Genomic DNA, 23393 nt, shown 5'->3' with positions numbered 1-23393 from the left:
TTTGTTAGTGTGGGCACTATACATACATCAAGTTTTCATAGGTTCTGGCCTCTTTTGCCTCCTTGGGAAGAACAAATTTTATTTTACTTCCCCCCTCTGCCCCTTTGTTCGCAGTAAGCACTTGTCCCGCATTTGTGACAACTTGTTGACTCCAAAAGAATCTACCACGTGGCTGCAGCGATCCCGCCTACACGGTCTGGCTCTACGTGATTTCAAGTGCCTTTGCGTGAGGGATAATTAATTGTTCGTGTTTAGCACATTACACATCTGAAAGCTTTTGAAAAGCACATTAGCTAATACACACATTAACTCCGTAGACTTTCTGTCGTTTGTGGAGAACTTGGAAGATGGCGCTCTTAGTCGAGCAGATTTCACTAATAACAGGCGGTTGGACTTGAAGCACTTAACACAAACAGAACAGAGGAAAGACAGGTAACACTGGACTTCAGCTCTGTCACCCATGACTCAACGTGCTGCACACCGTCTACCTCTCTTCTGGAGTTAAAAGGTAAGGCACAAAGAGTTAAGTTAAGCCATGAGAGCAGTATGGCTTAACTTAACCTCACTCCTGAGATGACTAGGAAAGTTGGGGAGATATATTGGCTGCCACTTATAGAGAGCATTATATTTCACCCCTCCCCACTCTCTCTCCCTCTCTCCATTTCCTCTCCCTCCCCTCTTCCTCCCCCTCCCCACTCTCCCTCCTCACTTCCTCTCCCTCCCCACTTCCTCCCCTTCCCACTCTCTCTTCCTCCCCACTCCCTCTCCTTCCCCACTCTCTCTCCCTCCCCACTCCCTCTCCTTCCCCACTCTCTTCCTCCCCATTCCTCTCCTTCCCCATTCCCTCTCCTTCCCCACTCTCTCTCCCTCCCTACTCCCTCTCCTTCCTCACTCTCTCCCTCCTCACTTCCTCTCCCTCCCCACTTCCTCCCCTCCCCTCTTCCTCTCCCTCCCCACTTCCTCTCCCTCCCCTCTTCCTCTCCCTCCCCACTTCTTCCCCTCCCCACTCTCCCCCCCTTCCCCACTCCTCTCCCATCTTGCTATGCTTCCTCTCATCTCCTCCTTGGGTGAGGTCTTTCCAGAAGAGTCAAGATTTTAAAATCTAAAGGCAGATGAGACTGACCTAGCATGTATTCCTATACCTTCTATTCTTGAAACAGTTTAAATAACAAGGTCCTGGGCCCATGAGATGACTCGGCCAGTAAAGGCATTTGTTGCCAAGCCTGAAGATCTGAGTTCAAATCCTTTAAAATGCACATAGTGAAAGAGAGAATCAGCTTCTTCAAGCTGTCCTCTGACCTCCATGTGTGTATCACAGTGTGTCTCACAGACTGTGTGGATGCTCAACTCACTCTCTCTCTCTCTCTCTCTCTCTCTCTCTCTCTCTCTCTCTCTTAATTATTAATTAATTAAACAAACACACCCAGGCCATCTTCCTATAACCTCCCCTCCAGTACACACACCCAGACCTTCCTATAAGCTCCTTTCTAGTGCACACACTCCTTCCTGTAAAACCCCCTCCAGTGCACACTCCTTCCTCTAACCTCCCTCCAGTGAGCAATCTTACCTCCTCTCTCCTCTGCTCATTGGTCCCATTTGAACTTTTGGCAAGGGATCACCCCTCCCCAAAATGCCTCTTGCAAAATACAAGGGTTTTGTTTTGTGACAGGTTATCACTATGTAGATCAAAGTGGCTTCGGACTTGCTGTATGATCCCAGCAATCTGCCTGCCTCAGCCTTCCAAGTGCTGAGGTTTTAGCTTTGCCCTTCCACATCCAGCTGCAAAGGACAATCTTATAACAGAAAAGTGATCGCCTGATAGATAGCAAAGCAGTAAGAACAACACTGGGAACCTCAGACATCACAACCCCAGGTCTGGGAAAAATGTGACATTTAGTCAGCAGGAAGTGCAGGAAACATGAACTCTGTTTCCTCTCCCCTTCTTTCTCCAGCAGAAAATAAAACAACCTCTACACACCACATGGTCTTTAGAAGAGGATGCTAATGACGTCCCTGATGCCTCTTCATCTGATCAAACTTTATTGTCTGTGTCAGACTGCCAATTAAGGTATGGCTCTCCTATCGCACAAACTTCCCGGGCCACCCCGAAGGTTAATTGAATCATGTACATGTGATGCTCCAGTGGACAGGGGGTCAGAGAACTCCTTTCCGACAGTGGGTCTGTTGGGAGCACAAATAAAAAGACCAGGGTGATGGTTACGCAATTAAGGCAGAGGCCCCCTGGTCAGGAGGAAGTGGCCAGAGCCAGCTTCTTCTCCCACTGACATTCAGCTTCTCGGGGCTCCTCTTTCAAGTTCTGAGGAGCCCCCTGTATTTGCTGATCAAGACTGAAATTACCAAAAACAGGCTCAGGGACTAGGCCTGACATAGATTGCCAGCTTGTCTTGACCCCCAAAGCAAGACTATGAGGAAGATTTTCTTTTCCCATTGTCTTTGGGGGAGCAGGGAGCTGAGCTATGGGTAGACTGTCACTAAGAGGTGTGATTATGAGATGCTAGGTCTTTACCAGTTAGAAATTATCATCTGAAGAACACACAGCCTGTTTCCAGCATAGGTGAGTAACCAGTCACAGAATCGTGGACAGAACCCCCCCTCCCCACATCCCTTAGATTGTAGTTGTGGAGTGTTTTAGAATAGAAGTGTCGGGTTGGGGATTTAGCTCAGTGGTAGAGCGCTTGCTTAGCAAGCACAAGACCCTGGGTTCAGTCCCCAGCTCCGGAAAAAAAAAAAAAAGATCCTGAAATAGAATAGAAGTGTCCCCAGAACACAGCTTTCACTTCCAAAGGAATACAATATTGTTTACTCTGGAGACATTTTGAGAGGCCATAGCCCAGGGACAAAGATTAGGGTGCCCCAAATTCCAAATTTCAACATGGACAAGTTTCATGAAGCTTTAGAGTGTCACAGAACAAAGCCATAAGTCCTACGTCAAGTTTAAACACACCAGTGGGTGCACCAGAGAGGTGGTTGCAGCAAGATGGGGGAGAGGGGAGATTTCGTATAGGCTTTGGGTGCTGTCTGGTGATGTTCTCAGCTTTGGAACTGGTGTTGAGCTAGGGATCTGCAACATTGACAGATTTCAAGAGGGTTTTTACTAGCCACAGTCAGTTAGCTCTGACACAGAGATGAACAAGGAGTGGCTATTCAGAGAGCTAAAAGATAAGGTAGTTAGCTTCTCGTCCTGCCACGTGCCAACATCTCCACATCGCTACAGTTTTCATCAATCACTCGATGCAGACACGGCTTCTTTCCAGGGCTTTTCATTCATAGTACTGTGTTAAGAGACTGCCATAGACCCCCAGTCTCCTGACGAGGGACATCCTGTGGTCGAGACTAGAGTCATCTAAACCTATGTGCGACTGAGTACCACCAGAGCATCAACTCCTCAGTAACCCTCCACCTCACTGGAAGAATGTCAACCATATGCTCAGCTGAGGCTACACACTCCACCTGGTGGCATCTTGATTCTGAGGTAATATCTTTGATTTAAAAAAAAAAAAGTGCTTTTCTTCCTCTGCCCAACTTTTGTTTCCTAAGAATCTTCCACCTGAATGTGGCCTGCTAATCAACAGATCTGACTCCTCTTTCCGGTTAGGTGAGCCTTAAACTGTAGCTTCCTTCAAGAATGCAGTTGGCAATACCCTTCGGGGGAGGGGGGGTGCTGAGGTAATTTTGACAAGGAGTCACAATGCGGGAGATCCACGGGACCTCAGGGATGGTCTGTCCTTGGCTGACTAACAAGGCACAGTTCCCAGGCCTTGATAAGGAAGTAGTCAGTGCACGCCAAAAAGACAAATGGATACAGCTGCTGTGAGAGCTCCACAGGTAAAGACACTTCCTGCTACACCTCACGTGGAAACCTGAGTCGAAGCCTCAGGACCTACAAGGAAGGAGAGAACTCCCAAAAGTTGTCCTCTAGCCTTCATGCGTGCTATATGCATGTATGTATACATACACACAGGCACGTAAAATCCACCCGTCATCAAGCAATATTGAAAAGAAGAAAGAATAGATGGACGGATATGTGGTCGTGTTCACTCGTCCCCTACCCTCTAGGGATCCAAATGTGATCTTTACTCCTTGCTCTTGTGAGATTACGAGATACTGAGTGTCCTAGACCTCTTGACTCACCTCTGATTATGAAAAAGCCTCCTTTTACAATAAGACCAAGTCGGTGGGAGGGTAATCATGTTTGGGTGGGCAGTATCTCAGTTCCGTGTAAAGAAACAATTCAGAGTGAGCATTTCCCATCGCCTAGATAAATCGTGTCACTCAATTATTTATAAATAGTACTGGGTACAGCCAGTTTCTCTAACTACCTACCTCATTACAGCTGTTACCTTCTCGGACTTGCAAGCATTCAGTGAGGTACCTGTTAAGCGCCTGGCGTGCAGGAAACACTCAGTAAAAAAATAGATATCATTATTGTTATTAAGCCTGTATCTCAACTGCTCCTGTAGTATAGAGAGACCTTTGTCCTCAATGTAACAACTTGGCACTCAGTGGTTCAGAACACTGGCTGATCTTCCAGAGGACCTGGGTTCGGTTCCCAGCACCCGTATGGAAGCTCCCAAACGTTTGTAACTCTAGTTCTACAGGATCCAACACTCTCTCGTGGCCTCTTCAGACAGTGCATACCTGTGGTACACATGCAGGCCAAACATTCATATACATTAAACAAAATAAACAAATCTTTAAGTTGAATGTGGCTTTACTTATTAAATAAGCCAGCCTGAGCTATGAGTCTCTGCCCCTCGGCACATACTGAGTGTAGCAGAAGGGGAGAGGAGACTTATCATCAGCCCAAGGTAATCACACCCAGTTGTCTGCTGGGTACTGAATATCACTTGAAGGGATGGCCCTGGGTGTGGGTTTGGTGATCACCTGGAAGGGGGCAGAGGTTTACGTGCGGTCAGGAAGTGTTAAGGGGTTATTGATGGCTTCAGGGCAGGAGCATCCCTGCAGCCTGCCTGCTCTGGCTAACACTTAGAGACACCTTTGAACCTTCACCATCTCTAATTCTGAGCAAAGATTCTCAGTTCCCTCTGTGGCCAGAGCAGTCACGTGACTTGCAGCTTCCAGTACAGGGGAGCTCACTGGCACAGTAGATACCTCCAATTTTCAGATTTTCATTTGCTCAGCTTAGAGGTGACTTTTTCTACTTAGAGAAATAGGAAAGCAGGCCTTGGTTAGTTCCTTGAGCCACCTGAGACCTCCTGAAACCCCCAGAATTCCTCAGTCTGCACCATCTCCCCCTCCTTCACTGGAACTTCCTGTCACCTTAGCCACTCCTACTGAAGGAGTACTGAACTGACCACACCCTGCCACACATTCTCTTCTATGTTTCCTAAAATAAGATTTGTGTGTAAACATCCCCAAGCAAGGACGGTCGCATACCTGTGACCTCCCTCCACAGAGCTGCCCAGCGGCAAACGATCAAGAAGCATCTGTCTATTAATGGGCTGGCTAAATTACAGAGGAACTTTGTTTAGACTGCTTACATTGATTTTGTTTTATTCACGTGTGTGCGAGTTTTGGGTGAATGTATGCCATGTTTGTGCAGATGCCTGAAGAGGCCATTAAAGAGCGTCCTATCTTCTGGCCCCAGAGTTATAGGCCACGTAATGTGAGTGCTTCGAACTGAACTGCTGTCCTCTGAATCATGTGTGATGGTGACTCCTGGTTGTCAGCCTGACTCTATCTGAAATGAACTACCATCCAGAATTGGAAGGCTCACCTGTGATCCTGATCTTGGGGCTGGGAGATACAAGTTTCTGACCTGGATCTTGGCATGGAGATCTTGAGGCAAAGTGGCTACGAATCCCAGGAGACTAAGGCAAGGAGATCTCTGAGTTCAATGTCACCTGGGACAAAGCAAGTCCTAGATCCAGGCAGGGTGGTACACACCTTTAATCTGGGCCACACCTTCTGCTGGAGACCTACATAAGGACATTGGAAGAAGGTAGATTCTCTTCTTCACCTGCCTGCCTTGTGGGACTGAGCCACTGCTAGACCCTTGGACTTCCATTCACAGCTGCTGCTGACCATTGTTGGGGAGTTGGACTACAGACCGTAAGTCATCAACAAATCCCCTTACTATATAGGGACTACCCATGAGTTCTGGGACTCTAGAGAACCCTGACTAATACATCATGTCTCCAGCCCTTATTGTTTAGATTTTTAATGAATTATATTTTCAGTGTATAGGTTGACATCAGTTCTCCTCTAAAGGAAGATATTTTATTTAAAGTTACAAACTGGTACTATCCAGATAAGCCAGGATGTGTAGTCTCCCAGAAGAGGAACCAAGCACATCATGCTAGGTACTCCTAACGCTCCATTTAGGCCCTGAGCTGACCACATCCAGGTAAGAGTAAATGTCATTATCTTTATTTGGCACTTGGGAAAATCTGGCTTTTGAGAGGTTAATTAACTTGCCCTTCTAATCACAACATAGTCAGCTGGCTTCAGAGCTGGGATTCAGACCTGGGTCTTCAATGCCAAGCCGTTACCTTTGCACGGACCTCTCTACTACGGAGCCCTTGGGCCTTCTCCTCCTGTCCACCCTTTGCTTCTCTGTCTCCCACTCCATTTAAAACAACGTTAATGATAATTTTAAGACACACAAGAAGGTATAAAGATCAGGAAGACCTGCATGCTGTGACCCCAGCTTGAGAGATAAAACACCACCAGTTCATCTGGATATTGCTTTTCAGTGCCCTCCCCCCTAGAAGGCAGGGAGCACCCTGATCGTGCATTTCCGGTGTACACATAAGCCTTTGTACTGCAGAGATACTCACAAAAGAACCGCTGTCAAGTGCTACAGGTTCCTAAAATTTTATAAATGGCTGTATGCTAAACTGCACGTAGCGGTGCACACCGGTAATGCCAGAAGGGAGGATCAGGAACTGAGCCAGCCTGAGCTACATAGTGATTGCCAAGCCAGAGTGTGATAAGGAGACCTGGCCTAAAACAAAGATTTCCATAAGCTCTCAGCGTCGTCTTGTGTAACTCTCCACCTTCACTCGGGACGCAGTAAGGGCAGGCTCTCCCCAATTTGGTACTGTGCGGTGATCGGCCGGGTAATCGGGCTCTCCTGAGGAACAAGAGCAGTTGCAGCTGCTCGCTGTTGTGGCGTTTCTATGCCTCCTCGTCCCGCAGAATCTGCAAATGCTTCTTGGATATAGACCGAGGCAGTGAGTTAAGGGTAGCTTCATCTTTACTCAATGTTTCCAGACCCTTCTCTGGAGTGGCAAGGAATCTTCTGGCCAGCAAGGTTTCTGAGTTAGACTGGTTTACTGTCTTCCCCAAATGCTGATCTGACCAGGCTTCCTTAGTTTGGGACAGTATCTTGAATACTCTGAGCTCTCATCAGACTGTGGTTTTATTTTCATTCTCTGCATCTCCCTGATGCATATAAATACAGTTCTGCCCTCCCGGGCTTTGGGATACACGGCCTTCTTTGTGAAGCCGCGCCCATCTCCTTTCCTCTCTTCAGTTCTCTGTCACTCCAGAAAAGCTGTTTTTGCAAGAGAATATCATTCTTTCTTATCTCCTCTGGTGGTTTGAATGAAAAGGGTCCCCACAGATGCATTGTTGGAGGTTTGGCTTTGTTGGAGGTGTGGCTTTGTTGGAGTGGGTGTGGCCTTGCCAGAGGAAGTGTGTCTCTGGGCTGGCTTGCTGATCCAGATTTAGAACTCTCAGCTTCTCCTCCAGCTCCACGTCTGTCTGCAGACTGCCATGACCCTGTCATGACTGACATAATGGACTAAACCTCTGAACTGTAAGTCAGCCCCAATTAAATGTTTTCCTTTCTAAGAGTTGCTGTGATTCATGGTGGCTATAAAGCAATAAAACCCTAACTAAGACATCACCTCACAGCAACTCCCAGGACTCCTTTGAATTGAAGGGCTATGCCAGCTAACATAGGTTGACAAATGTCTTAAATAACAGACCAAGGGATGCTACAAGATGCCCAGTCTTACAAAGTCCCTGTTTCTAGCGCTTTCACTTCTTGGGGATGGAGAAATCACTTATGAGTTAGAAGTTTGCCCTGCTCTTGCAGAGGACCCAAGTTTGGTTCCCAGTACCCATGTATGTCAAACGCTCACAAACATCTGTACCTCCAGCTCCTGGAGATCCAATGGGTCTGACCTCTGGGGGCACCTGCACACGCACACACACACACACACACACACACACACACACACACACACTCACTCATGCACGCACACACACACACATTCACACACACTCACATTCACACACATTCACACACGCAATTAAAAATATCAAAAATATGTCTGTGAAATCTTCACCTCTGTACCTGGCCTCTGTAACTTCAGACACTGGCAGGGGGATCACAGTCCAAGGCCTGGCTTGGAAACAGAGTTAGTACAAGGCCAGCCTGGGTAACTTGGGAGGATCAAAACTTAAAAAGTAAAAAGAGTGTTCAACTGCCGCCAAGTGGTGAAGCTTACAACGGTGTATGTCTAGCGAGGGACGCGAGGCCCTAGGTTTAAACTACACAGAAAGCAGTGTGTGTTTCCCCACTGGGGTCTTGGGATAGTAACAATCTGGGATACATTCCTGCAGTGTGTTCTAAAGTTCCCTAGGAGAGCAGTTCCCAAGTTTTCGTCTTACACATAATCTTAAAATTATATTAACAGAAAGCACTTTTTGAGCTAGCTTGCTTGCTACTCTACGATCACAGCGCCTGCTTTCCTGATGTTGTAAGCAGTTTGCGAAAGAGACACCTCTAAAAGGAGCCAGCCCTAATTTGCTAAGGCTCTGGTAATATAATATCCACCCCCAAAGTGGCTTTAAAATGTATCAGTAAGCTTGCAGGTATGCGGTTCCTGGGCTGGTTCTGAGAGTCAGTGTTACCAGTAAGGGGGATCTCTATCCCATTCTGTACAAACTCAGTCTTGTACCCTCATGGTCCCATGAGAACAGAGAACAGTCCTGTGCCCTAGGCTCCTGTGTTCAGACAACCAAGGTAAAGTTCATGAGGCAGTGTCCAACCAGGGACAAGAGCAATCTTTCCAGTTGTTTTCTCTGTACAGTAGTTCTCTGTCCATGGTTTTACACTCTGAGGTTTCAGTTACCAATGGCCAGAGCATTCCAAAATACGAAGATCCCAGAAATATCTAATTCACCAGTCTTAAGCTACACAGTATCTAATCCTTCCTGTCCAGGTTGTTTATCTAAGTACACTTAGAACAGTGTACTCTTGCTGGGTTTGCTACCCTCCTGTTAGTTACTCTGTAACAATCTCAGCTATCAGGTAGACTTCCTGTAGTCTTACTAGTTTGCGTTCAATAACCTCATACCATGTGTCTGAGACCCCTTTAGTAATGGGTCCCAAACAGAAAAGCAGTGTCACAATTCAGATGTGCCAGAGACAAAAAGGCCAGTAAGTTGGTAAGTAACCTAGTGAGAAAGAAAGAAAAAATAGAAGAAAACACGTACTTAACTGGGAGGGATCTATCGCTTCGCCTTTTGACTAAGATCAAGTGCAGTAACTGGGAGAGAGCTACAGAAGGAAAATATCTTTTCTATGAACCTGTAAAGAAGAAAACTGCATGCTAGGTCTCCTGGCACAATTCAAGCTACTGGAGCTCAGACCACCCTGTGTGACCAGTGCTGGGCTAAGGCCAGAGTGGCACTCAGCAGCTGCAGCTACAGGCACCCTTGGGGACTGGGGAGACGCTCACACTGAAAGTGGGCACAAGGCACTCCCAGCAACAAGGAAAGTCAGGCTGTGTAGAAGTGAACTCTGCCAGCCTGACAGAGAGGGAGAAGATGGCTCTGGGTAAGCAAGAATGGATGCCTTTGCACCAAGTTGAGGGTGCACACTGTCAACATGGGTTGCAGAAGTGAGAGGTTTTCAGGGGAAGAAAAGGGGAAACTGATTATCAGGCTCTATATATATCATGGGTGGACACAGGCAGGAAGCTGTGTGTGGGTTCACAGAAGAGCCTTCTGCTTCTTCCCCTGCCTGCTCAATACTCACAGAGCCATCATTAGGCATATTTATGACTTCTGTGTGTGTCTCTGTGTGTGTCTGTGTCTGTGTATCTGTGTGTATGTGTCTGTCTGTATGTGCCTGTATGTGTCTGTGTGCATGTGTGTGTTTCTGTGTGTTCGTATGTGTGTGTAGGTGTGTGTCTGTGTGAATGTCTGTGGGCATGTGTGTGTATGTGTCTGTGTGTGTTGGTGTGTGTCTGTGTCTGTGTGTCTGTGTGTGTCTGTATGTGTCTGTGTGCATGCGTGTATTTCTGTGTGTTTGTATATGTGTGTGAGTGTGTATCTGTGTGTTGGTGTGTGTCTGTGTGTGTCTGTATGTGTCTGTGTGCATGCATGTATTTCTGTGTGTTTGTATGTGTGTGTGAGTGTGTATCTGTGTGTTGGTGTGTGTCTGTGTGTGTCTGTATGTGTCTGTGTGCATGCGTGTGTTTCTGTATGTTTGTATGTGTGTGTGGGTGTGTGTCTGTGTGAATGTCTGTGTGCATGTGTCTGAGTGTGTATCTGTGTGTTGGTGTGTGTCTGTGTCTGTGTGTCTGTGTGTGTCTGTGGGTGTCTGTGTGTGTATCTGTGTGTTGGTGTGTGTCTGTGTGTGTATCTGTGTGTTGGTATGTGTCTGTGTCTGTGTGTCTGTGTGTTGGTGTGTGTCTATGTGTCTGTGTGTGTCTGTGTATGTCTGTGTGTGTCTGTGTGTGTCTGTGTGAATGTCTGTGGGCATGTGTGTGTATGTGTCTGTGTGTTGGTGTGTGCCTGTGTCTGTGTGTCTGTGTGTCTGTATGTGTCTGTGGGTGTGTGTAAAGTCTTGGTGTGCCCCCAACACTTCCAGACGTTCCCCCCTTTCCTTCGTTCCTCAGGGCAGCTCTCCAGTCTCTTCTACCCCAGTCCCATGAATCTGCACATGCGCATCTTTCCAGCAAACCTAATTCTTCCCTGTATGGCTGCTGGGCATTTCTTGCTAAGGGCTTCATACTCTCCCCTTCCGTACATCATAAGCCATGTTTTACAACAGAAGTAAGGCTGGAGAGCAGGAAGAGTCCGTAACTGCCGGCCCCAGCAGAAGTGTGCTAAAATCCTGCCTCCAATGTTATACATACCAACTGAGTGATAAGGGGACATTAAATGGACATTGATAAATGTCAGTACATTACAACTTAGATTAGAAACACAAAAGGGTCTCACATGAAATTAATTAATACCTTGAAATCCAACACAGCTTTCTCACAAAGGAAATACCAAGAACAAATAACACTAGTCTCCCCACAAAGCCTTTGAGAGGATGGGAATGAACCATATTTGCCAAACCATTTGTGAAGACCAAATGCTTACCCCATCACCAAAACCAAATGCTTACCCCATCACCAAAACCAAATGCTTACCCCATCACCAAAACCAAATGCTTACCCCATCACCAAAACCAAATGCTTACCCCATCACCGAAACCAAATGCTTACCCCATCACCAAAACCAAATATATTGCAAGGAAAAAAAAACTTTCTTTGATTTTAACCACAAAATTACAAAATGTGTCTTAGTAAGTCACATCCATCAACTGTGATGTGTGTGAAAATGGAAACGTGTACCAGGTGATGTCATATTGGAAACATGATGTTGACTTCCCAGTCAAAAGTCAATCAACCCAGTGAAATAAACGGCGTGCATACATGGAAAATACACTTGACAAAACTCAACACCCCATTGTGATTTTTCAAACAGTTCTCAGCAAACCAGAAAAACTGAAGGGAAACTAGGAAGCCTTTAGAGTGGGCAGGGCACTAAACACTACAGTCTTTTTTCCTAACATTAGAAACATCATAATGATTTGTTTCTTATCACCCTAGGCCACATCATATTCAGAGATCTTAGCTGTTGCAATAAGGCAAGAAAAAGAAATAGAAAGCTTCCAGTTTAGAAATAAATAAGAAATGGTCTGTTTGTACAGAACGTGACCATACATTGAGAAATATATCAGAAAGACACATATGTCCACCAATAACCCTTTATATGTTATACAACTAATTATTTCCAAAGTTGCCTAAAACTGAGAAAAGCCTAAAAGGCTCTCAACACGTATGTGGATAAGCAAGTATCCATCAGTCGGAAGAGACAAACAACTGATACTTGTAAGGGCACAGACAAGAAGATGCCTACACATTTACCTTTTGTGAAACGCTGAGATGAAAATATAACTGGTTGTAAATATGGAGATCTTTTCTTCCGAGGGTAGAGCAGGAAATGACTGAGTGGAGACGGGAAATCTTTAGGACCCATAGATAAGATCCATGTCTTGTCTTCAAGTACTTAGATAGAGGTATTTACCTGTCAAAACATAGCACACACCGTGCCCTTACATGTGCATGGTTTTGGTTTTTGTAAAATATAGACCAGTAAATTGAACGTGTAAACAAAAGTCTGTCACTTTCTCTTACAGAATGGCCTGAACTAGCTAGATCCCTTCAGAATCTCAACTTTACGAAATGACAATAGTTGTTTGTAATCCAGGTTTTGTTATGATAATTTAATTAAGTGACATAGTTATTTATCCAAGTATGGAACTTTAAATAGAGTATGCAAATGCTTAGTAATTGCGTGTGTATATATACATATACATACACATATATATACATATACATACACATATATATACATATACATATATATATATATATATATATTATATAGATAACCTAATTATCATCCTGAGCAGGCTGGAAAGGGTTGCAGAGCAGAGCTCTGCTCTTGTGACCATCAACGTAATCACAGTGTGCAAAGCTCTCCTTTGGAGGTGACAGAGAAAGTTGTTGAAAGACGAGGCTTAGCCTTGGGTGCTCTTCCTGTATCCCTAGACCCCCTCCCTCCCCAGAAAGGGTAATGGACCAATGTTTGCCCTTGATCTTCAAGAGAGCTAAGGAGTTAGGAGTGCAAGCTGCTCTCTTCCGTGCCATCATGGTCGGTCCTTCAAGGTCCTCCAGTTCTCTTGCTTACTCCCTCCAGGGAAGAAAACAAACAGCCGGGGAAGAAAAAGGTCAGTGAACAGGTAGCTCAGTCTCTGACCTGGGAGGACACCTCAACTTCTGGCTGCTCAGGAGGAGCGGGGGCTGGGCAAGAGGTGGAGTAATTAATTTCTATGCATATCATTGCCAAGATCGCTTACTGATGCGAGGAAGGAGATTAGACATGTCACCTTGTAAATTGAGTCAGAGACTTCGCCCCGGTGCTTGGCTGGCAGGTTTACGCGGTGCCTGACGCGTAACAAGCGCGGGGTACAAACAGGCAGCAACTCCCTTGGGTGATGGACAGGGGGAATTGGCCCAATAAATTGTTCTCTGTAAAAAGCCATGTTTCTCTCATTAAAAGGCGGTGAATTCTCTATTGCTTTTCATTAGCTCTGGCCTTGCTAGACACGAGGGTGTAATTGACAGTGTGGTTACAGGAGGTGGACCCCGAGGTGAAGAAGACAAAGAAGCCGAAAAGAGATTCTTATTTATTAAGGTGGAGGTGGCAGGCGGCTGTTTAATAAGTTTTGGGTGTGGGGGCCAGGAAGTGGGAGATGACTCAGGTCCTCTGCGGGCTGGTCCAAGGGCATTCACTCCACCCAGAGAGGAGAGGGTTGGCCAGATTCAGGAGCTTCGAAGGCACGTCCACGCCAGGCAGAGGCACACTCAGGAGCAGAGGACAAGTGAGGGATGAGCACACACCCAGTCCCAGGGCCCAGGGTCCCCTCCTAGATTTTTCATGGATTAGTTACCAAACGATTTTGGAAAGTGCCCTGACTCTTCCTGAGCTTTTATTTCTCCACTTGAAGACGAGGGAGCGGTGAAAGCTCCTTTCTGGAAGGGCACTGTCAAAGCAAGTTTCAGTCCTACAGACACATCCTGGCTTCTTTTTCTTTTCTTTCCTTTGTTCTTTTTGTCCTTTCTCTTGCACTCAAGGTAAGTTTCAATATAAAAAGTTCACATGGTGACAAATGACAAAGCTCTGGTTCCTGGGGTTATTCTGCCCTCACCGTCTCAGTTTGGACCCAAGCATACTTATTTACTCAGAATATAGACGTCTTCTTGATGCTCCCGTTTGCCCAGAAGTAGTTGCTAGCACATCTCACCTGCCCCCTGGGTCTCCTCACAGGCTCTCACTCAGGGAGACTTTGCGGAACAGGAAATGCTCTCGGCTAATTGAACACAGCTCATAGTTTCTGTACATCCAGCCCTTGGCTCCTCTAGGAGGCCACAACTGAACATTTAGAAGTAAAGCGCAGACCAGTCAGCTTAGATACCACACGGGGTCTGCCTTGGACATGAAGAACTGAAACTACTTGGTGAGTCCTACACCATGGGACAGGCAGGAGGTGTGTTCTTTACGGTGGGTCTAGGGAGAAGGGCTCTGAGCATGCCACACCCGGGACACACTGGGTGGCACGTGCTAGAGACACCTTAAGACAAGAGACTGGTCTCTCCCAGGAGAAATGGAGGTGAGGTCCCCTTACCACTCTGGAGCTTCTGTACTCTTGGGGGAAGTATGAGTCAATGTGGGCGGTGTGGGGGGAGGCCTGAGATCTTTCTCAATTCTGCCCAAGGAGACTGTGAAGGGGTGAAGTGAGCAGAGTGGGGAGCAAGGATGTGAAATGCATATCTAGGGAGGGCGGAAGAGCAGAACAGGCTCTCCAGCGACCTTCCAGAATAACACCAAAGAGCCTCGGCCTGCAGAACGAGTCGGAACCACGAGTTTTCCAGACAGGTGAAAACAACGCCTCCTTACTTTGGTCTGGGGCAAGGAGGATGCCTCCTTCCACTGTTCCTTATAAGGATTGGAAAACCGCACAAGCCAGAGGAGTGTGGAGGAGGGAAAGGAGGCAAGTGGAGAAACTGATCACCTACCAGACCATCAGAGCTCCCTAGGCTGCGGAAGGGGAAAGATTAGCAGTATTTAAACATGATTTTACTAGACATTTTAATCATTAGTGCGAGATCATCCCTCTGACTGAGTGAATGGTCAGCCACCTGCGGGGTGATGGCTTTGAGCCCCACAGAGCAGATTCAGACCCATAAGGAGGCAAAAGGGCGGGGTGGAGAGTGCAACTGATTCGTTTCCTTGAACGCTAGTGAATTTGTTTCCCAAGGATTCCATAACAAAATACTGGATGGCCTAAGCCATAAAAAGTTATTATCTCACAACCCTGAGGTCTGAGATTCCAAATCGAGGTGCTGCCTGACAGGGCCACGGTCCCTCAGAAGGCTCCAGGGAAGGGTGTGTGCCAGGCTTCCTCCCAGGTTCTTGCAACTTTGGGTATCCTTTCGCTTGCAACATGTCCTCTTCTCTCTTGACTCTTCCTTCATCTGCCCTCTGGGTTGTGTCTCTCTGAATCCAAATTTCTCCTTCTCATAAAGAAACGACTCACAAGATAAGGTGTTCCTTAAGGACCAGCCTGAAACTTGATCCCATGCGAAAAAACATTTCCAAATAAAGCTGTATTCGTTGGTACTGGAGTTGGGGTTTCGGCACCTTTGGGGAGTACACGATTAAATCTACTTGATCAACAAACCCTCCTAGCCTGAGAACCAGCTATGTATCACATGCTGTGCTGCTGAAGAGGTGACATACAGTGACCTCGCATTCAGGGAGCACAGCAGAAGAAGAGTTGCATTTGGCATACTGACTTCTCCTGTACCTGGCTGTGGAAACTTCCAGTGTTCAAACTGGGAACCACTGGTCACCCTAGATTAGGAGTCATCGACGCCAACACTCTGAGAAGTCGCTGTCTATCCAAGTAAACACTGAAGATGTATGAAGAAGTAAAACGTAAAGGCCTAAATGGGGCCTTTGATGAGGGGAGGATTTGAATGAGTGGGAAAGAGGCTTCTCCAAAGGTGTCGGGGGAGGAGGGCACCTTGTACAGAAAACCACGCCCAGGTTGTGTATGTGTTTGGTAGGAGAGGCCTTCAGTCGAACAATAAAATGCAGTTTCTGGTACAGGAGCTTAAAGCCTTGAAGAAGGAAGACAGAATCATGCTCATAAGGGGCCATGCCAGGAAGACAAGAGGGTCCAAGAAGCCAGGGTATACATGAGAACCTGCTAGAAATGGCGGACCGCCTAGGCTCCCAACCAGCAGATTCCAGAGGAATGTGCCTCTCCACTCCTATAGAAAACCAGGAAGAAGGTTGTGAGCGTCTGAGAAAAGACCTTGTCTTCTTTCTAATTGCTAGCCATTTTTCCCCTCTCCTTCCACTCCTAGAAACTAGAACATCTGCATTACATCTAAGGCCTTGTATACTGAGGGCCAAGAGCATGGGCCATTGGCAAAAGAGAGAAGCACTGCGGTTTAAAGGGACAATACAAAACTAATTAAGCGAGCTTGAGATCACAGATGAGATGGTACGGTGAAGATGAGGGCCGAGGGTCCCATTGGCAGTATAGCAACCGGATCCAAGTTGGCCTGGAAAGCCAGAAAATGGCGTCTGCCCAGCATGACTCCAGCAGAGAAAACTATCCAGAAAAAAACACATCGGAGAGCTTGTGAGCAGGTTGGAGAGGGCGGAGGTGAAAAGGCCAGGTTTCACCTGTTCAGGTAAGGAATTTTCTACAGCCCAGGGCCTCTTGAGGCTGAACACTGCACAAGTCATTGGACTTTTTCCTCAACAATTAATCTGTCTTCCTCCCACTTGGCTGTCCAGATAATTGGGCGATCTGAAGGAATTGGATCGAATACCATTTCCCCATAATAAAGAGCGTGGTTCTGCTCACCAGCACGACGGTTTTCTTAATTTCTCCCACCCCTTCCCTTCCCCAGCCTTCACCGAGGGGCTCACGGAGACCAGTCCAGCTGCCTGGCACTCTACGCCTCGTTGTCCTCGGAAGAAATACAGGCAGAAAGGGAGCCTTAAAATTAAATAGCATGGAGTGTCCAATAATTAATTTGATTTTATACCCATTGTTTATTTAATATAACTTTAAGACTACATTAAGAAGGCGCAGCTGAGCGTCGTAGCACAAAAAAAAAAAAAAAAAAAAAAAACGAACTGGAGGCTTTTCCAACGGAGGCCAGGGACTAGCAAATTGGTCAGATGCGTGGGAGGGCTCCAACGAAGATGCGGTGAAGAAGCCGCATCCCTACGCGGTTCGGAAGCAAGAGATATCCCCCCAAGGGTTTGAGCTCCTGATCCCAGGCTGTAGAGCAGCTGGAGGCCCCTCGGCCAGCCTGAGCCAGGAAGGTGTCAGAAGTGAGGACAGGATCAGTCACAGGCTCGAGGAGGCTGGGATAGGGTGTCCGGTAGTAGTAATGCAACCTGCCCACCCAAATGCCATCTGCTGTAGGTGACAGCTGGAAGGATCTTCAGAAACCATACGGGGTGGCCCCTGCCTCTCCAGAGGTAGGCTAGATGCTCTAGACGAAGCTGTCTCCCTCAGAGAGGAAGCAAGGCCTGGTTTGTCCATTGCTATTGCGCTCGCGCTCTCTCTCTCTCTCTCTCTCTCTCTCTCTCTCTCTCTCTCTCTCTCTCTCTCTCTCTCCAACTTCGGGTCTGACCTTCCTGTGACCTTCCTGATCATCCCACCTGCCTCTCTCTCCTTCCCGGGGCTTCCTGGGAAACAGCCCACAGACCTTAATAACCACACAACACCCACCGCCCTCTGATATCCAATCATTACCTACATCCTGAGCCTTGGTGTCCAATCCCCCTCCTTGTGCTTCGGTCTCATGGCCTATCCTGCACGTTGGCAACCAGGTAAGTGGAGTCCAGTGCATCGCCCATTCGTCTGATTCGAAGGCCTCAGCACTACCCCATGCCCAGTCCCACCTCAATTGCAACTTGGCCTCCTACTCTAGGTTTGGGGCCTTTCTCCATCTCTTTCCTTCCTGGCTCATTTCTTGATGTGGTTGGTGTCTCCCCCCGAGCCTCTGGGCCACAGCTCTTCCCTTCCAGCACGTACATTCTCAGCTAGACTGTGTGCTGCCGACTCTGTAGGATAGTTACGTCCAGGGTCCTGCAGCTAGCCAGCAGAGCTCGTTAGCCATTTGCAGTGCTGAGTTTCCGGTGGTTTGACTTCCGTGTGAGCCACACGCAACATCCCAACCTTTCTCTGACTGTCTTTGTGTGACCAGCCTGATTCTCCTCAACGCCTATTCCTAATAACTGCCCTCTTCTTGTGACTATGACTAGAATGCAGACCCCTCCCAGGGCCCTCTACTGAGGCAGAGGCTTCAAGGTCTCAGGCTCTGCCAGTCAGAACCAACAGGACAATATTTAATCAAAACAGTCTTTTGTAATGGCCAATTTCCATGTCATTGATCAATAAGAATATATTATTGAACTGAACTGATGGAAAAATGTTGCAGAGAACAACTGGCCCATTGATTTTTTTTTTTATTCTCTGTGTTATGATTAGAGACAATAAGAGGCTACATTTTCTCAGGGACTAGGTTTTGTGGTAAGGACCCACGGGCAGATGAATGAGTGTGAGCGGAAGGAGGGAATCCTGGGAGAGAAGGTATTCAGTCTGTTTGTTTGTCTGCTTGCTTGCTAATAAGACTAATATTATTGACTCCTATAAAAATGTGAAATTAAAAAAGTTTTATACAAATTTAATTTACATGTTAGCCTATCAACATTTAAATACGTACTGAGTATCTTCTATATATCCCAGACAAGGCACTGGCACAGAAGTAATGGGGATGAATAAGACAGTAGCTCCAGAAAACTTGTGATATGGAGAAGAAGATGGACATTTGCAGGATTATCTGTGCTCAGTGTAATGACAGACAGGCAAAGGGCATTATGGGAGCACATGGGAGCAACAGGCAAAAGAGAGGATATAAGGCTTCTCAGAGAGGAGACGTATGAGCAGGTGAAAGAAGAATAGCTCGAAACCTTTATCACTCCAGTTCGAGGGGATCTGGCGTGTTCTAGCCTCTGTGGACACCAGGTATACACGTGATACACACACATGCAGGTGTAAAATAAAAATAATATGTAACATAGATTATATGTCTATATTTGAATTATATATGCATATATTCAACAACATATGTATATATCGAATAAATACAATATATGTATATACTAAACTTCTCTAAAGTTCACATGCTGCTCAATGCCTGGTCCTTGTGCCGTGGCAATGGTGATGCAGAGGAACCTTGAATTGGTGTGTCCTCAGGCAAGGTGATTAGATACTAGGGGCTCAGTTCTCAGAAAGGATCGATGTCATTTTGGCAGAACCATGTTGGTTCTGATGAGGATGGGTTGTTGCCACGTGGGTTTGGCAGCTCACCCCCTGGCCTCCCCTCTTTCCGTGGGATCGCTCCTGCACACCCTCATGCTATGATGTTATCTGCCAGGAGAGTCTCCCCAAAGCCAAACAGGTCTAAAAATCATGCTTTTGAACATACAGAGCAATTGTCTGAATATATCTCTTTTCTTTACAAGGTCTTCAGTCTTGGGTGTTTTTGTTATAGCAACATAAGATGGACTAAAGCTAGCTCTACGTTACATATTGAAATGAACTCCCTGGCACATGGGAAATGCATTCATATTCTTTGAGACAGGCTCTCATCGTATAAACCTAGCTGGTCTTGAACTCACAGAGATCCTCCTCCCTCTGCCTCCTGGAATAAAAGTATGCACGCCGTATGTGGCTAGAGATAAAGCTTTTTTTTATTAATTTTTGAGACAGGGTCTTAACTCTGCAACCTTGGGTGCCCTGAAACTCAGGCTAACCATGAACTCACAGAGATCCTCCTGCCTCTGCCTCAAAGATGCTGGGATCAAAGGCCTGCAGCACCACACCTGGGAGGAAGCCCACTCTTTAAGTGGATGCCTGACACAGTCAGAGTTGATGTTAGGAAGCTCACGGGGGCTTGAAGGAGGAAGGAGTTTACACCCGGGAAGATGGAGGCTGGAGCAGGGTGAGTGGGACAGCATAGGCCTGAAGATTGATTGGGAGAGACAGGAAGATAGAGAAGCAGAAAAGAACATGGAACCCATGTGGGACACAGTGACAAAATTAGCTCCATGGTAGACACCAGGGCCCAGAACATCTTTAAAGCAGGGAAGGAAAACCAGAAATATTGCCTCTAACAGTGGCGGGAAGACTTATTGCCAACTCGCTCGCAGAAATAATGGACGCCTGGAGACACAGAATAACACATTCAACGTCCTGGAAGAAACAGCTGCCAACACTGAATTCTTACAACAAATATATCCTTCAAAAGCAAAGGCCAAAGGGGTTTACTGCTCCTGGCTGGGACACAAGCAGTAGGAAGCAGACCAGCTCTCCTGCCAAGAGCTAGAAGAACCAGGGCAGTAGAGAAATGGTTCCTTTGGAGGCATGACGTGTGCTGAGGAACGAACTGGAGTGAATTTTGAGGGGCGAGCTGACTCGTGCAGCCAGCAGGATTGAGGAGAGGATGTACCAGAGACTGTGCTGGAGACTGGAGAAAGGGCAGGCCAGGATGGCGTTAGGATGGTGATGTGGGGGCTTCATGTTCCTCTCCTCACACACAGGGCTCCCTGTGCTGCTGTGTCTGCTGCACATGTGGATGGCATAAGGCCTTGGCTTCCTGGTGCCTGGGATGTTGGGATGGCATCTCTTGGCTCCCCAGTGGGTGTCCCAGGCCAGGACTGCATCCTGCCTTCTGTTCCAGTCACCTTTCTCTGGAGCTCAGTCAACATGAGTCTTGGAATGACCTCAAGATGCATTAACAAGAGAATGAAGGTCACAGGCAGGCTGGGGACAGGGAGAGGGTTGAATGAAGAGATGGGCCAGATCTAGAGGCTACTAGTTTGGAAAAATCAGGAACTTGCAGCCCTGCCTTGTACCCCTGCAGCAGGCGTCTGTGTGTTTCTGGTCTGCTTCTTGCTTGCTGTCCCTTCTCCCTGCCTGGCAGATCCTTCCAAACCTAATTTATCTCTGCCCGTTGACCAATATTTCTCCTACAAACTTGACCACCATCAGGGGCCATCAACAATTGGGTGGGTTCCAATTGTTGGCGACCCAGTCAGAACCCACCCAATTCAGGACCAAAGACCACTAGTCCTGGTCACAGGCTCCTTTGTGGGGTTGGCACTCACTCCTATGACATAACCTCCCAATTAACCAAGAAACTCTAAGCTCCTAAAGGGCAGTCAAGCCCCTGACCAGCCGATAGCAGGTGACAGAGAGTAACTACAGCACTGTCAAGAGGCCCAGGACCTGTACTGCCAGGGTCACAGCAGGACAAGACAACTCAGTTTTGGAAGACAGAGACCTTTTGTTCCAAAAGTGAAAGCTGAACTTTAAAGATGAAGCTGGGGAGATGGCTCAGTGGTTAAGAGCACTGTCTCCTGGTCCAGAGGTCCTGAGTTCAAATCCCAGAAGCCATATGGTCACTCATAGCCATCTATAATGGGATCTGATGCCCTCTTCTGGCATTCAGGTATACAGTCAGACAGACTATTCATACATTAACTTAAAAAAAAAGCAATATTTTCAAGGTTTCTTTATAAAAATACTGTTCACGGTTCTCCTCTTCCTCCTCCTCCTCCTCTCTCATTCATATACAGACATACATACACACACACATACATATGTGTGTATGTATATATATATGTATGATATGTGTGTATGTATATATGAATGCATATATGTATAATATATATGTGTGTATGTATATATGATATATATGATATATTATATATATTATATATATATACACTAGCTGAAGAGAGGACCTGGTCTTAACTTTGTAATGTGAATTTCTTTAAGAACCTTAACTTTCTCTCCTAAAAAATAAAAAAACCAACAAAGTTCATTAAAAAACAAAAACAAAAAAACACCTAAGTAGCAAGCAAATCTCAAAGGTCCGAGGACGCTCCCACCCTCCTATCTCAGGCAGTGACCCTTAATGTCATGCCCAGTGAAGACTGTTTTCCAGATTGAATTCCATCAGAGATGAGTGTTCCTGGCACACTCAGATGCTACCCATGACTTATTGACCATCCCTTAGCCTCCCGGGAGAATCACTGAACCCATTTCTATGTGTACAAGGACATAGACCCTAACCCCTGGAACCCGGGAATAGAGTGGAATAAGTAAAGTGGACTTTGCAAGCACGGTTAAGGGCGATCACTTTGGGGGTGATTAACTACGACGTCCACAAACTTAGCTATCGTTGTACAAACACTAGTATATGACAACGTTCTCGAGGTCAGCGGTCCAACAGGATCTCCCTTGGATGAGGTCAATGCGCTGACAGGGCTGGGCTTCCTCTGGGAGTGCCAGAGAAACAAACTGTTCCTTTGCCTTTTCCCCTGCATCCTCTCCAGCTTCTAGAAGTCATCTGCTTTCTTTGGCGTATGGCCCCTTCCTTCAAATCCAAGTCCCGCTTACACAGGCAATGCATCTGAAACTGTGTGGGATGGTGAGGAGACGTGTGTGCAAAAAATGATCGTTCTAAGAAGCATGGTGAGGATAGAGTCAGTGATGTAGTTTAGGAGCAAAGGGAAGGGGACTGCATCCCACAGACCAAAGGGGTGGGGACACGTCTGACTCAGTAGGCCTGACCTCCCTTAGCTCTTTCACCTTTCTTCCTTTGGAACCCTGGGCATTGAATGGGCACCCGGGAGGCAGGAGTAGGTAGATCAATCATCCCATAACAGCAGGACACTGACAACTGAGGAGGTGGGAAGAGGGCTAGGAGAGAGAGAGAGAGCACCAAGGAGGTTGGCGATTAACCGTTCACGGTGCTCTCACCTTTTAATTCTCATTGAAGAGACCTGATTCTGTCTTGATAGAAAACATGCCCGGCGCGTGGTTCGGGAGGCTATAGAATTGAGAGCTATTAAATACTAAAAAGACAAGGTGAGAAACAATTTGCAAAATCTCCTCTTTTTATAGACTGCAGCGATTGAGAAAAATTGAGTAAATTCCCCAGCTGCCTCAACTGCAGTCTGTTTCAAGATTCCATCAATTTTTTACGGTACAATCAATATTTATGAATCCCCAAAGAAACGTCGCAGAGAGAAATCCTAGTACAACATTTTCTCAGTGGTTTGCAGAGATGTAACAGGGGGACCTAAATAACTTTTAAAATAATCTCAATGACAATCAAAGACTCTTCCATAGCCAATATGGTTTAATGTCGGTGTTTATATTAGCCTTGGTCTGCAGAGGGTGGGGGTGGGGAAGGGGAAATCCTGCAGTTTAATCTGTCCAAAAGGTGACCCAGGCTATAATAACTATACAGTGATATGGTACTTAAAAATTCAAAGGAAGTGCTATATTAAAAAGTCCCTGGATTTTTTTTTAATACATTAAAATACCCTCCATTGGTTAAGCAATAGATTTTTTCAGTCAGCTGGAAAGAAAAGATTTCTGGGGA

The 23393-nt window shown here is 46.6% G+C and overlaps 2 long non-coding RNA genes across 5 annotated transcripts in view; one reads left to right on the top strand and one right to left on the bottom strand.

The window, feature by feature from the left end:
• LOC120098188 (uncharacterized) overlaps positions 1-23393 on the bottom strand; it is a 49204-nt gene that overhangs the window by 25144 nt on the left and 667 nt on the right. The gene's annotated exons all lie outside the window — the stretch shown is intronic.
• The window catches only part of LOC147999882 (uncharacterized), a 50408-nt gene continuing 32397 nt past the window's right edge, over positions 5383-23393 (top strand). The window contains exons 1-2 of one of the 2 annotated variants that reach the window (XR_015642661.1): positions 5383-6093; positions 6222-6388. This is a non-coding gene — a long non-coding RNA (uncharacterized LOC147999882). The remainder of the gene's footprint in view (positions 6094-6221; positions 6389-23393) is intronic. The other variant, XR_015642660.1, reaches the window with a different exon arrangement.

Source organism: Rattus norvegicus, chromosome 18, assembly GCF_021556685.1.
Source record: "Rattus norvegicus strain SHRSP/BbbUtx chromosome 18, alternate assembly SHRSP_T2T, whole genome shotgun sequence".
Lineage (NCBI taxonomy): Eukaryota > Metazoa > Chordata > Mammalia > Rodentia > Muridae > Rattus > Rattus norvegicus.
Note: the sequence above shows the minus strand (reverse complement) of the source record. Positions and strands in the feature narration are given on the sequence as shown.